The sequence below is a fragment of the Rhododendron vialii genome, chromosome 10a, assembly GCF_030253575.1.
Source record: "Rhododendron vialii isolate Sample 1 chromosome 10a, ASM3025357v1".
Classification (NCBI taxonomy): Eukaryota; Viridiplantae; Streptophyta; class Magnoliopsida; order Ericales; family Ericaceae; genus Rhododendron; species Rhododendron vialii.
In genome coordinates this window covers 17,446,282-17,460,435 of record NC_080566.1, presented here as the reverse complement: position 1 = coordinate 17,460,435, position 14,154 = coordinate 17,446,282, and the positions used below count along the sequence as shown (strand labels likewise).

The window sequence follows — 14,154 nt, the reverse complement described above, 5'->3', positions numbered from 1 at the left end:
CAGCAAGAACACTGGAAGAAAGAATGTCTATTCTATCTTAATAAAGTGAATAATCAAGATAGATCTTTTCGCTAGTCATTGAATCATATTTAGTGGTGTTATCTACCATGTGTAGATACGGGAGCCACTACTCATGTTTGCAATTTGTTGCATGGGTTTCAGGAAACCGGAAGACTTAATGATGGAGAGATTTATCTGCACATGGGTAATGCGACGAGAGTGGCAGCAGTTGTAGTAGGAAATGTTATTTTAAATTTTAGTAACAATAAGAGTTTAATTTTGAGAGATTGTCTTTATGTTCTCACACTTAGAAGAAACTTGGTTTCAGTTTCTAAGTTGATTAAAGATAGATATTTGGTTTATTTTAGTAACTTTGTGGTTATTAAGTTAAATAAACGTTTTATCTATTCTGGTTCATTGGTGAATAATCTCTACTTTATTAATCCTATATTTCCTGTAGTGCAACTGCATGAATTGAATAACACTAATAATATGTCATGTAAGAAAAATGAGCCTTCTAAATTGAACCAAATGTATCTTTGGCACTTATGCCTTGATCATATTAATCTGAATAGGATTTCTAAACTGGTTAGGGATGGACCTTTAGATTCATTGGAAGTTGAGGAACTTCTAATCTGTGAATCCTATTTAGAAGGTAAGATGACCAAGAGATTTTTTTATCAGTAAAAGGTTACAGAGCCAAAGAGCCATTGAAATTGGTTCATTCTGATTTGTGTGGACCCATGAATGTCCAAGCAAGAGGTGGTTTTGAGTATTTCATTGCTTTGATTGATAATTACTCAATGTTTGGATACATTTATATGATGCACCGTAAGTCCGAATGCTTTGAGAAATTCAGGGAGTATAGGACAGAAACAGAGAAGCGTCTGGGTAAATGTCTTAAGACACTGCGATCTGATCGTAGTGGCGAATACTTCTTGGGAGAGTTTAGGGAGTACTTGTTAGCTGAAGGGATTACATCCTAGTTATAAGCAATAGGTATGCCACGTCAAAATGGTTTAATAGAAATAAGGAATATGACTCTTATAGATATGGTAAGATCTATAATGAGTTATTCAGATTTACCAATTTCATTTTGGGGACATGCACTAGAAACAACAGCATACATTCTGAACTTGGTACCATCTAAGTTAGTACCATCTACACCCAAAGAAATGTGGACCGGGCACATACCTAGTCTGCAGCATGTTCGAGTTTTAGGGTAGTCCAGCACATATGCTGAATAGGAATGCAGATAAATTGGAATCAAGGACATAAGTTTGTCTGTTTGTAGAGTACCCTAGAGGAATGAAATGTGGATTATTTTATAGTCCTAAAGGTCAGAAGGATGTTTTTTTCTATTATTCACGAAATAGAGGCAGGCTTAGAGAGAACAAACGGATCACGAAAGAGTCCACACTCAGTTCGTGTTCTAGATGTGCAGGTAATACAATAGAAGATCGTAAGGTGCAGTCGAGCAATATACATGGCTTATAGCAAGACATGCTATAACAAGTTCAACCAGTGTTCATATCGTAGGGAGTTGAGGTGAAACCCTAATTCCGCGTTGTAGGGTTTTTGAGATTTTTCTTGTTGTCTAATCAGTACGCGACATTACTGGTTTCTGGGAATCGTTTCCCAACACATTGAGAGGGCCATTGTTGGGTCTAGTAGAACAACCATCATCTCGACCTTTTCCTTGTTTTGAACAAAAGAAAACGTCACATATTTGCATGAGTTTTTACCACAAAGAACCGAGCCCACACATTTAAGACAAAGATATACACCTATCATCCAATATTCAAGCTTCATTCAGTTCATATGAAATGGCTCTTTTGCTGTTCCCTGGAACCTGCAGAAGACAAACATAGAAACATTAGCAAATTGAAACGATCAAAACATCCAAGCTTGCAGATTGTATCATGAACAGAAAGAGTCGATAAAACTACCTCTGGAAGCTCCAGTTGTTGATTCACTAGCTTCCTAAGAACTAAGACCACACCACATAAAGGAAACAAAATTGATGGTTAGCCTAAAAAATTAACCCGAAATTGTGTTGAAAAGGAAAAAATCGGTGATCCGAATTACATCAAAGTGAATCTGAACCACTAACTTCTCATTTTGGGATGTTTTCGGGATCAATTTTTGAGCTATGGATTCATAAAGAAGAAACTTACTACTCACTCCTCTGCACTAAAACCCCCCTCCATGATTACCTGTGTGAGGAACCGTATTTTTTGAAAATTATTAAAAGGTTTATAAATATGAGAAATGGGATTAATGTGAAATGCTATGTGTATATATGATTTGAGAATTTGTGTGGCAATGTGTTAAGTGGAGGGGTAATAGTGTGATATACTTTGTGTGTGTGTGTGTGTGTATAAGTGAAGGAGTGTGAGATTAATTCACACCCCCTCAAAAAAATTCCCAGGCATATCGCCTCCCTCTCTCACCTCTCTCGGTCTCCCTCTTCTCTCTCTCACACACCGAAAAACTCCCACCAAAATTCACAACCCATACAAAACAACCTTCATTCCACCTTGCTCTCGTGCTATTGAGTTCATAGCTTGTCCGGTTCGGCTCGGCTCAGAGTAGTTTGGGCGAAATTCAAAGTTTGAGCTCTAGGGTTCGGGTGGCCCGATCTTTTTGCGTGTTAGTTCTCCAACTTCAAGGTAGGGATTTCTTGCTCATTCTATGTATTTATGAGTGATTATTGTGCTTTGATTGTTGGATTTTGTTGTCATGCTTGCCTCTGAAAACCTGCAAAATCGCTGCTCGAAACGTTGTTGTATCGATACAATATTAAGTGTTGTATCGATACTACAAGGTTATCTCTCTGGACAGCTTATGCTGTATCGATACAACTTTAAAGTGTATCGATACCAGGACCTTAAGTCCAGTTTTGCTCCTGCTGCTTCCCCATTGATTGTTTTGACTCCCGATCATTTCTAACACATTCTAATCACCTCCAAATCACTTCCAAACTTGATTGTTTGTACTTCAAATGACTCATTGATCAATCTATCATCTTGAACTCTTGTGGTACAAATGAAACGTGTCGATTCTTATGAGTAAGGTGTCCCATTGTCGTCTACCCAATTGAAGGTTTATGTGGATATTGTGGCGTGTTTTACGAATGATATTGATTGGTTATATGTTGAGCATGATATTATTAAGGAATGTGAAATGAGAAACAAGAAATAGAATGATACGAAGAAAGCCACGGATCCACTATAAGGTTTGATGCCGGAAACGGGACTGGAGACACCCCAATCTGGGCCTCCGAATAATCATTAAGTTCCCCGATGATGAAATAAGGAAAAATATACCTTCATGGCTTGGATTATTGCTCCTTTGTTACTACTCCTCTAAACCTCAAGAAAACCCCTTTTCTAAACAAGCAGGGTGGCCCCCAGTTCAATTGTAAAGAGAAAAATGCGTTTGCTTAGTCAAAAATAACTTTTTCCATGACACACTGATGGTAAAATGGGCACACATTTCAATATATATAATGTCTTTGAGTGAAACCAATTGGGTTAGAAAGTGGACTTGACAAGCTTTCCAACGCTTTGAACCGTGCTCAAATCCGAGTTCAAGAGTGTCCAGGGCGCCCCCGCGAAGTTTGGTGTGTTGTATTGACACACAATACCACGCGGCGTTTCAAAGCATCGCGCGGCATTTCAGAAAATTTTAAAAAAATCACTCTGCCACACGAGATTTCAATATACAGCACGGCATTTCTCTTTATGTCGCGCGGCGTTTCGGGAAAAAGTTCTGACAGTTGCAAAAAGTTGTCCGGCACACATGCAAGTGCAGAGAATAAATTTTATTCGGCCCAAAAGCCACCTCTCCTCTTTGTAGTGTTCATCCTTGGCTCTCTTGCCTATAAATACACCACCCTCTAGTTGAGAAGTACCCCTTCAACTCCAAATAAAGTTAATCTGCCATTTTCTAGATTCTCGCTATCTCTCTAAAAATACCCTCATTCTTCTTCTCCTCTTAAGTTCAGTAAACTATTAACTTAGGAGGACCTCCACCTCAAAGCATTCAAACAACCTCACATCCTTCAATCCTCATTCAAGCATTTCAAGTCCAAATCAACTTCAATTCCTCCATCTTCAAGCACATCCAAGCTTCGATCAAAAGGTATAAACAAATTCCTTGGGCTAAACCACGTTTAGTTTTAAGGGGAGCCGATCGAGGCCCTTCTCGGTCTTTCTATACTGAGTTTGGGTATCAAACGAGTTTTATATTCAAAAAGCACAAAAAAATAATTTCTGCACTGGATATGCTATATCGTGCGGCATTTTACAATACCGCACGACATAGTGTATTATACCGTGCATTATTGTGTTTCTTGTACATACTCCTTCTTATGTTATTCTGTTTAGTTTGTTAATTGCTTTTTTGTGCGGGTACATTCCATAGTCAAGTTTCATGTTAAAATTTATTTTTTTATTTTATTAAATTTTTTAACATTTCAAAAAGCTTTTAACATCGCTTTACATGAGGAGATGAACAAAATGGTCTCGTAAATCATTTTTCAAAGATTCGGGAAATCTAAAAATTATTTTGCGGACCTATGGTTTGTTTTTTCATGTAAAAGCGAACTGATGCTGGAATGTGTAGACAGGTGCACCGCACGATATTTTAGTTACACCATGTGACGTATCCGAGTCGTCGTGGGGTGTTTCACATGATATTGGCGGACTGCAGTAATGCTGTTATTTCATTTTCTGTACATTGTTCATCCATTTCATACTGTACAGTTCGCACCACAAGCACGCCAATGTATTATATTTAATCTCATGTCCCTTTCTCGTACATGTTATAAAGTTAAGTTTTTCAAATGATATTAAATCCCCCATTTAAAATGCTTAGTAGAGATCGGTTTTTACCGGGCAAGCGGGGTGCTTTTTCAACAAAATCTTCCTTGCTCGTAATGTGGCTCTCGGATCCAAAATCTTGACGTTTTCGCTAGACCAAAACCTTTTTTTTTCTCTTAACAAACTCTCGGTTTCTCGGATTATCCATCTCAAAAATTCGGGTGACGACTCTTCGATCGCGCCGGGTGGGGAGCCCACAGTGGCGAATCTGCTGAGGACTTTTATTCAATACTTTACTTGTGCTTTCAAGAAAGAATAAAAAGTATTGAATAATCAAGAGGGCCAAGCTTGAAAGGCATTTTTCTTGAGGGATTTAAAATCATTTGAAAATCTTAATTTTTTTTTTACACTTTGCACTGCACAAGCCTCGCCAGTGTGTTTCGGCAATCTTGCCCGGTTTACCGGTGACAAGCTCTCCCTGGATGCCTTGCTACCCTTGACTATGACGAGCCATCGTACTGCTCGACCATTGTCTTGCAATACACTTGACAATGGGAAGTACATCTTGGCTCTAGTCCGAGGAACCCTCTTGAGACCCAAACCAGCCTTTGCACTCGTACATAACCATAGAACCATCCCAACTAAGATAGAAACCCGCGGCTAGGACTTATGTGATATATCCTGTTTATGTGCATTTCTTTTCTATGTATGCATATCATTCATACATCATTGCATTCTGCAGACTAGAGGATAGGATTCCTTTAGGACTCTTCGCCTTCCCTCGGTTGGTCTAGGAGACCTTAAATCTATGGAGTTTGAGATACCTCCGGTGTTCGCCGTTCCCGAATAGCCCCTCTGATCTGGATCTAGCCTTAGGATGTGCTTGTATCTAGGTTTTGGCAACCTCATTGCTTTGTCTCAGATGGTCAAGATAAGAAGATTGGCTCTGATTTCGAAGCATTCAGAATTTAACCTGCCTAACATGACTTACCCGTGGCTTTTGAAACCCTTGGTACAGTCATATCCTAAGTAAGATTTGGAGTTGCGGTAGGTCTGTAGGAAAGTTAGGACGGTGACAACAACGATGACACGTGAGCATAGAACCTTCCAAGGTTAAGACATGGACCCATCTGTTTGAACTATGTATTATATCCTGCTTCCTTGATGCATTTTTGTGCTCACACGTCATATCATATCATCGTACTGCACTGCACTTGTACAGTCCGTCCACTAGGCACTCGTTTACTTGTCTTCCGAGGCTCTCACTCACTCTCGCCTCATCCTCTGCCCTTCTCTCCTTCCCTCTGTGGTCCAAAAAGATTGCCAATACCTGATGAAGAGCTGTGCATCTGCACGTTTTCTAAATCAATTGATCATTGGAACGATAAAGCCTTGGGGATGTCAAAATTTGTTAAGTCGTCAATACATTTTTCAATCAAGAATTCAATAGAGATTAAGGAAATAATTAAGCTACAATGCCATGATGCCCATACCACACAGGTTGCGGTGCCAAGTCACTTACACCGCTCAAGTTGATGGCACCATGTCGCTTACGTTGCCTTGGTTACGGTATCACGTCATTTACGCCAAAACGGTTTCTAAAACTAAAATTGAAACTCTGAATGAAAAATGTTAGGGACTTAATTTGTTTTGCCATCTCCCAAGTCTTGTCCTTCCTAATCAAAGGATAATCTGTTAAAAGAAACGCTGAGGATCAAGGCAATCTTTAGGAATCGCACTGTCGGTCTAGGAGACTTTAAATCTATGGAGTTTGCGATACCTCCGGCGTTTGCTGTGCCCATACGGCTCCCCTGGTTTAGTCTAGCCTTAAGGAACATTGGTATCTGGATTCTGGCAATCATATTGCTCTGTCTTGGATGGTCAAGATAAGGAGATTGGCTTTGATCCCGAACAAATGGGATTTAAGCTACCTAACACGACCTACCGGATCGTCAGAAGTCATCTGTGCCATGTCTTAAGTGAGATTTGAACCAAGGTAGATCCTTAGGACAGTTTATGAGACTTTAAATCCATGGAGTTTGCGATACCTGCAGCGTTCACCGTGCCCTAACGGCCCTGGTCTGGGCTAGCCTTAAGAACACTAGTATCTGGGTTACAGCAATCTTATTACTTTGTCTTGGATGGTCATGATAATGGCGTTAGGTCTATCCTTGTTGAGTACATGATTTACCTAGGATTGTTGGAAACCATCTATGCAGTGTCTTAACTAAGACCAGGTCGGGCTAGACCTTCGGACAACATCGAGATCGACGGCACATACATGGCATGTCCTTTCTTTTTTAGAAATGCGTCTGGGACTCATCTAAAATTCACCTTTTGCTTTACTGTCAGTACTGAGCCACCTATCCTACACAAAACCACACCACCTTCTTTGACCACATCAATGGCAGGGCAAACAGAACTGAATGAGCTGAAAAAGACTGTGGAGGAAATGAGTTAGAAAATGGACAAGATGCTAACTTTAGTCCAAGGGTTGGTCAACCTTCTCACCTCCGTAATCCTAAACACAAATCTGGGACTGAATGATGATGGGGACCCAGGGGCTGACAAGGCTGACAAACTTTGCTCAAAAGTGAAGCTCTCAAAAATGCTTGAGAACCTAGCTGAAATTCATGATGCTAGGGCTCATTCGAAGGAAGATACTGGACCCTTGTCCGGAACCAGTATTGACATGCATATTGTCTCAAGGGAAATACATGAGATCAATCCCAAAGGCAAAAGGGTTTTTCCTGTTGATAGCAAAAGGCTATGCAGTTGCAAGGCAAGTAAAGCTTCCGTTAGAGGCACCACGGGCACCACCGTGAACCCTCAATTCAATCGGGGAACCAAACCAAGGGCCTTCTCCCATTTCTCTAAATCTCAATCCATGGTTTATGAAAAGCTCCTCAAAAATGGCCTCATCAAGCCATTCCCCCAAACTCCTTTACCTCAAAAGCCTTTAGCAAATCACGACCCAAATGCCTTCTGCACCTTCCATCAAATACCCGGTCATGTTACCGATGAATGCAATCATCTCCGCCACAAGATTCGAGACCTCATTGATGACAGAATCATCTCTCCACCACAGCCAGGCATCAAGCCCAAGCGCAATCCTTGTATCAACTCTGCCTTTTTCAGCAGAGAAAGGTAAACCATCAAGAGCCATGCAACGGTCCGACCTTCCACGAGTCTGGGAGTTTTCATGCATCGAGTCATTGTCCTCTAAATGACCATTTTTGTGTTTAAGTCACTTTGTACCTCGAGTCTTTCATTCTTTCACTGTTGTGTCTGTAAGTTTGTAAAAGTCAAATAAAAGAAAAAAAATGTGTCAGTTTCGTAATCTTGAACTACATTGTGACCTGATTCCTTTACGGGATACGTAGGCAGCCTCACCCTGGGGCCCGGTCACGGGCATTCGAGTCGATCCCAAATTTCGGTCATAGTCTTTCGAGTCAATCCCTGCTGGTTCGGCCTCTGTCTTTCAAGTATCGCGTATTTGTGTCAAAATCATCATAATAAACTCAGGTTTTTATGATTATCCTCGGCCCAACTCGGAATTGTTTTCCGCCATAACTTGAGAATAATCACTTTAAAACATGAGATGATTTTTTATTGAACCCTCACCCCATGCATGAAGGAAAATTTTAAGGGACTGCTTCCTGACGCCATTCCAATGAACAATGCCTTAAAAAGGAAAAAAAAAAAGAAGCTTACTAGGTCAAGATCTCATAACCCGACTTAGGAAAAAGTTAGAGCAAGCAAAAGCCTCTCAATGAGCATCTAGGATTCAGTTGTTAGGTTGTGCAATCTAAAATGAAGAAAGGTCATCGTTTCTTTCATCCTACGCATAAAGATATATCATTTGATAGCCTCTTTGAGCCACAATCAAATTCTTTGAAAAAAGAACCCAGCTAGCCAGTTATCCCTCGCATCAGGGTGAAATGAAAAATAAAAGTACCGGAAGAAACATTGAGATTCAAAGCATCAAAAGGGTAAAAGTGCCAAACACATCGAGATTCAAAGCATCAACAGGATGAAAGTGCCAAACACACTAAAAGGCATTGAAGGCATGAGAAAGCAAATGAAAAATGAAACGAAGGCACCTACAATTCAAAGATAGCTGCTAGCTTTGAAAACCCAAAAGAAAGTGAAATTTTTGAGCCTATTATCCTTTATTTGTCAAGCCCAAACCATGGCCCACATTACAACCCAAAAAGTCCTTTCAGATTGGAAAGCGCAACTTGATAGCAAGAATCCTAGGCGTTAAAAGGCATGATCAAAAATCAATACATGGAGAAAAGTCAAAGTATTACTCAAAGCAAAAATCCAAACCGGGGCATTTTCGATCCACGGGCCATCATCAGCAACCTTGGGCATGGTTTATGATAAAAACTCTCATGTTTTGACAAAATAAAATTAAAAGATTTGAATGAAAATCAATTGATGTAGTAAAATAATTTTTGAAATTCTGAAATGAGAATTTCCAAGAATCTAAGCATGTCTGCCATTTCAAATAGTCAAACCCTTCGCCCAATTAGGGGCACCATTCGAAAGTCGCTTTGTCTTTCCCTCCTCATTTGCGTCAAAGTAGTCTTGTCCAAATCCATCCCTTTTGCCAAGTCAAAAGAGTCATCTCGGTTTTATCAATTCTCGACTCGTGGAAGCCATTTCAACACATGGAAGAGTACCACCCCTGAGAGAAGCTCGTTGGGCTGAAACCGCAAGGCGGGCAAACCCGAGCAAAAATTAAAGCAAAAGCCTGCTAGGACGAAAACTCGCAAGGGCGGCCTAGGCAAAAGTTAAGGCAGTTAATCAAAAGGGCTCGCTAGAACAAAAACCCAAAAGCGCGGTACTAGGCAAAATTTAGAGCGCAAAAGGAGAGTGTTAATACCCGAGAGAAACCATAGCCCGAGTTGCGTACATGGTTAATTGGTTGCCAAAACCATCAGAACTGGGGTTCGTCGCTCATTGGGGCACAACAGCTCGATGTCATCTATCGAGGCAAGCATATGCCCAACTTCAAGACTCGAGCACAAACTTCAGCCCAAGGCTCGAGCCTTAACCAAAGGCAAAATCCGGTTCAGAATTCATACCCTGACCTAAGCAAACTCTAACTCAAATTCAAGCCCTCACCGTAGGCAAATTCCAGCCCAAAATCTAAGATACCAGTCCATTGGTCAAAGATAGTAAAGCAAAAAGGGAACTTAGATGTGTCCCCTATTTTTTTCAAAAAAACAAAAAGGAATGTTGTACACATCATCGTCGAGTGCCAACTCGCGAATCTCGAATGTTGTTCAAAAGTCATTCAACCAAGCTACGGTCTAACTGACCTAATGCTTCTTAGTCTCTCGAGCGACGGTCCAAAAGACCTAACGCTTCTTAGTCTCTCAAGCTACGGTCCAAAAAGACTTAATGCTTCTTAGTCTCCCATGCTACGGTCCAAAAGATCTAACGCTTCTTAGTCTCCCAAGCTACGGTCCAAAAGACCTAACACTTCTTTGTCCCCAAGCTGTGGTCTAACTGACCTAATGCTTCTTAGTCTCTCGAGCTACGGTCCAAAAGACCTAACGCTTCTTAGTCTCCCAATCTATGGTCTAACTGACCTGATGCTTCTTAGTCTCTCAGGCGATGGTCAAAATGACCTAAGTTTCTATGTTTATCGAGCGACGGTCAAAATGACCTAAGCTTCTTTGTCTATTGAGCGACGGTCAAAATGACCTAAGCTTCTTTGTCTATCGAGCAACGCTCCAAAAGACCTAAGCTTCTCAATCAACCAGGCTACGATCTAACCAACCTAAAAGCCTCTTAGTTTCTCGAGCTACGATCTAATCGACCTAAAGTCTCCTCGTCTCCCAGGCTACGGTCTAACCGACCTAAAAGCCTCTTAGTTTCTCGAGCTATGGTCTAACTGACCTAAAGTATCCTCGTCTCTCAGGCTACGGTCTAACCGACCTAAAAGCCTTTTAGTTTCTCGGGCTACGGTCTAACCGACCTAAAGTCTCTTCATCTCTCGAGCTACGGTCTAACCGAGACAAAGTCTCTTCGTCTCTCGGGCTATGGTCTAACCGACCTAAAAGCCTCTTAGTTTCTCGAGCTACGGTCTAACTAACCTAAAGTCCCTTTGTTTCTCAGGCTACGGTCTAACCAACCTAAAAGCCTATTAGTTTCTTGGGCTACGGTCTAACTGACCTAAAAGCCTCTTAGTTTCTCGAGCTACGGTCTAACCAACCTAAAGTCTCCTCGTCTCTCGGGCTACCATCTAACCGACCTAAAAGCCTATCTAACCGACCTAAAAGCCTCTTAGTTTCTCGAGCTATGGTTCTAAAGTCTCTTAGTTTCTCGGGCTATGATCTAACCGACCTAAAGCCTCTTCGTCTCTCGAGCCACAGTCTTATCGACCTAAAGCCTTTTCGTCTCTCAGGCCACGGTCTTACTAACCTCAAAGCCTCTTAGTTTCTCGGGCTATGGTCTAACCAACCTAGAAGCCTTTTAGTCTCTCGAGCTGTGGTTCGTCCTCTGGGACTACACTCTGTCTAGCACTTCATCCTCTGGGACTCACACTCTATCTGCACTTTGTCCTCTGGAACTACACTTTGTCTCACACTTCGTCCTTTGGGACTATACTCTGTCTAGCACTTCGTCCTTTGGGACTCACACTCTATCTGCACTTCATCCTCCATGACTCACTTTTGTCATACTTGCATTGATTTTACATGCTCATATGACATTCCATGACATATCAACTTGCATCATCATTCATGTATTGTCTCAATCGAACGTCAAATTCAAGCTCTTCAACTTCAAGTCTCTTTCAAAAATTCAAGCTCTTCAAAATTCAAATTATTCAATTTCAAGTCTCGTCCAAAATTCAAGCGCCCCCCCCCCCCCCCCCCCCCCCCCCCCCCTCAAAATTCAAAATATTCAAAGTCAAGTTATTCGAACTCAAGTCTCTTTCAAAATTCAAATTCAAGCTTCTTTCAAAATTCAAAGTCTTCAAAATTCAAGCTATTCAAAATTCTAATCTCTTCCAAAATTCAAGCTTTTCAAAAAAAAAAAAGAAAAGAAAATCAAGTCACTTCGCCGTTCGAGCATCTCGTCCTCCAGTACTCCTCGCATATTCGTCCTCTAGGACTCAATTCAATTTTAGTCTCCTAAGGACTCGTCTCAATTTTAGTCCCTTGAGGACTCGACTCAAATTTTAGTCTCCTGAGTACTCAATTCAATTTTAGTCCCGCCAAGGACTCGATTCAATTTTAGTCCCCCGAGTACTCGTCTCAACTTTAGTCCCCCAAGGACTCGTCTCAATTTTAGTTCCCTGAGGACTAGTCTCAATTTTGGTCACCTGATACTACTACAATAATAGATATGCGTCACACTAAGGAGATTAACAAAGATCACAGTTTTCAGTGAAAGTGTGATAAAAAGTGATGCTTAAATTTTTTTATCTCAGTTTAAGTCCAAAGCTGAGATAAAAAATGGGTTTTGGCGCGAAATAAAAGACCTCGCTCTTGTGGCGAGATAAAAGAAAAATAACTTCACCCTTGCGACGTGATAAAAGATTTTAGGGCGAAAAAAAAAGAGATAAAAGATCTCGCTCTTGTGGCAAGATAAAAGAGAAAAGACCTCACCCTTGTGGCGTGATAAAAAAGAGAAAAGACCTCACCCTTGTGGTGTGGTTTTAGGGCAGAAAAGAATGAGATAAAAGATCTCGCTCTTGTGGCGATATAAAAGAGAAATTAACTCAACCTTGTAGAGTGATAACAAACTTTAGCGCGAAAAAAAGTGAGATAAATGATCTCACTCTTGTAGTGAGATAAAAAGCCTACCTATTTAGGCGCGCAGTCTGAATTTTCACATGGACGGGCTGGTACTCATTTAGGTAGACTTTGAAAAGTTATGTGAGAAAAATGACGTCGTTTAAGAACTTTGAAAAGTTCTTTTTTTTCTATTTTAGAAAAGGTAAGAAGATAAGCCCTAATTACACCCATTCCAAAAAATCTTTACGTTTCATCTTCATCTTCACGCCCAAAGAGATTGAGATCGAGAGAGAGAGAGAGAGAGAGAGAGAGAGAAGGCAAATACTACAACTGGGTTCCACTAGTGCCTAGTTGTTTCTTTGACGACGGGCGGACTGTTTCACTAGTGCCCAATTTTCACGTGGGCGAGCCGTGATCTTTATGGTTTAATGTAGTAGTGAAATTTAGTTATTTCGGATGTCTTCCAAGTATACGTTTGACACATTAGGTAGCAATTATATTATTATGGCTTAGCCTTATCTGAAAAGGATTAAAATCCAATCGAGAAGCTACCATTGAAATTGAAATTCAATATAAACACAAAATCCATGTGAAATGGTTAGTTTATAAAATAAAAATAAAAATCTAAAGTTTGTCTATAATGTTACAATCTGCAGGTTGTGATAATTTTTATAGAAATACAAAGCGCACACTACTAAATTTACTAGCTAAAACTAAATTTTTGGTCCAAGAAAATCTTTTGGTGACCAACAACTAATTTTGATTGGCAAAAGATCTATTTTCATATTTTAAAATTTTTTTGAACAATGTTCATATATGTATTTTTATATATTTTAATATCATGTTAATTGCATTCCAAAAAATTCAGCAAATTTTAAGGAAAAAAAAAAAGTTCTCACTTTAGGAAGTAAATATAAATATTTTTGTTTTCCTAATGTAACAGAAGTTCTTGGCTAACTTAGTGGTAAGGGCTTGGGAGATCAACTAATGGTGTGTGGGTTCGAAACTTGGCAATGACAAGAAAGATGGTCTAGTTGATACAAAGAAAAGATCACGCGCAATGGTTTTCCATCTCAGTTTATGGTGGTGTGATCATTTTGAACTTTCAATTACGGTTATAGACCGTGATCTAAAGTGACATACAATCACACCCAGAAAAGAGAAATGATCATGCCCAAAAGAAACAATCATGGCTTATAACCGTGATAAAAGAGAAACGATCACGCCTTTTGGCGTCTTTCAATCACGGTTATAAACTGTGATAAAAGAGAGTGACTTACAATCACACCCAGATCCATCACAGTAGCAAGAGCGTGATGAAAAACTTACAATCACGGCCAATAGCTGTGATCTTTATGATTTATTGTAGAGGGCTCGTCTCAATTTTTAGTCCCTAAGGACTCGCCTAGCTTTAGCCCCCCGGGACTCGTATCAAGAAATTTCATGACACTCGACACTACAGGCACACAATCTTCTCAAGTTTATTTGCTTTTGCAATTTGTCCTCCGGGACTCGTTTTACGTGCATTGTTCGAATTGAACTACATTGGTCTGATCCCTACAACGGGGAAC

General features: G+C 40.3%; 1 long non-coding RNA gene across 1 annotated transcript; it reads right to left on the bottom strand.

Moving 5' to 3' along the window:
* Window positions 1–1,792: 1,792 nt before the first annotated feature.
* On the bottom strand, window positions 1,793–2,198 carry LOC131303734 (uncharacterized). The gene is made up of 2 exons (XR_009192167.1): window positions 1,950–2,198; window positions 1,793–1,852 (listed from the first exon to the last, which is right to left on the bottom strand). It is a non-coding gene; the product is annotated as an uncharacterized LOC131303734 (long non-coding RNA).
* Window positions 2,199–14,154: the final 11,956 nt, after the last annotated feature.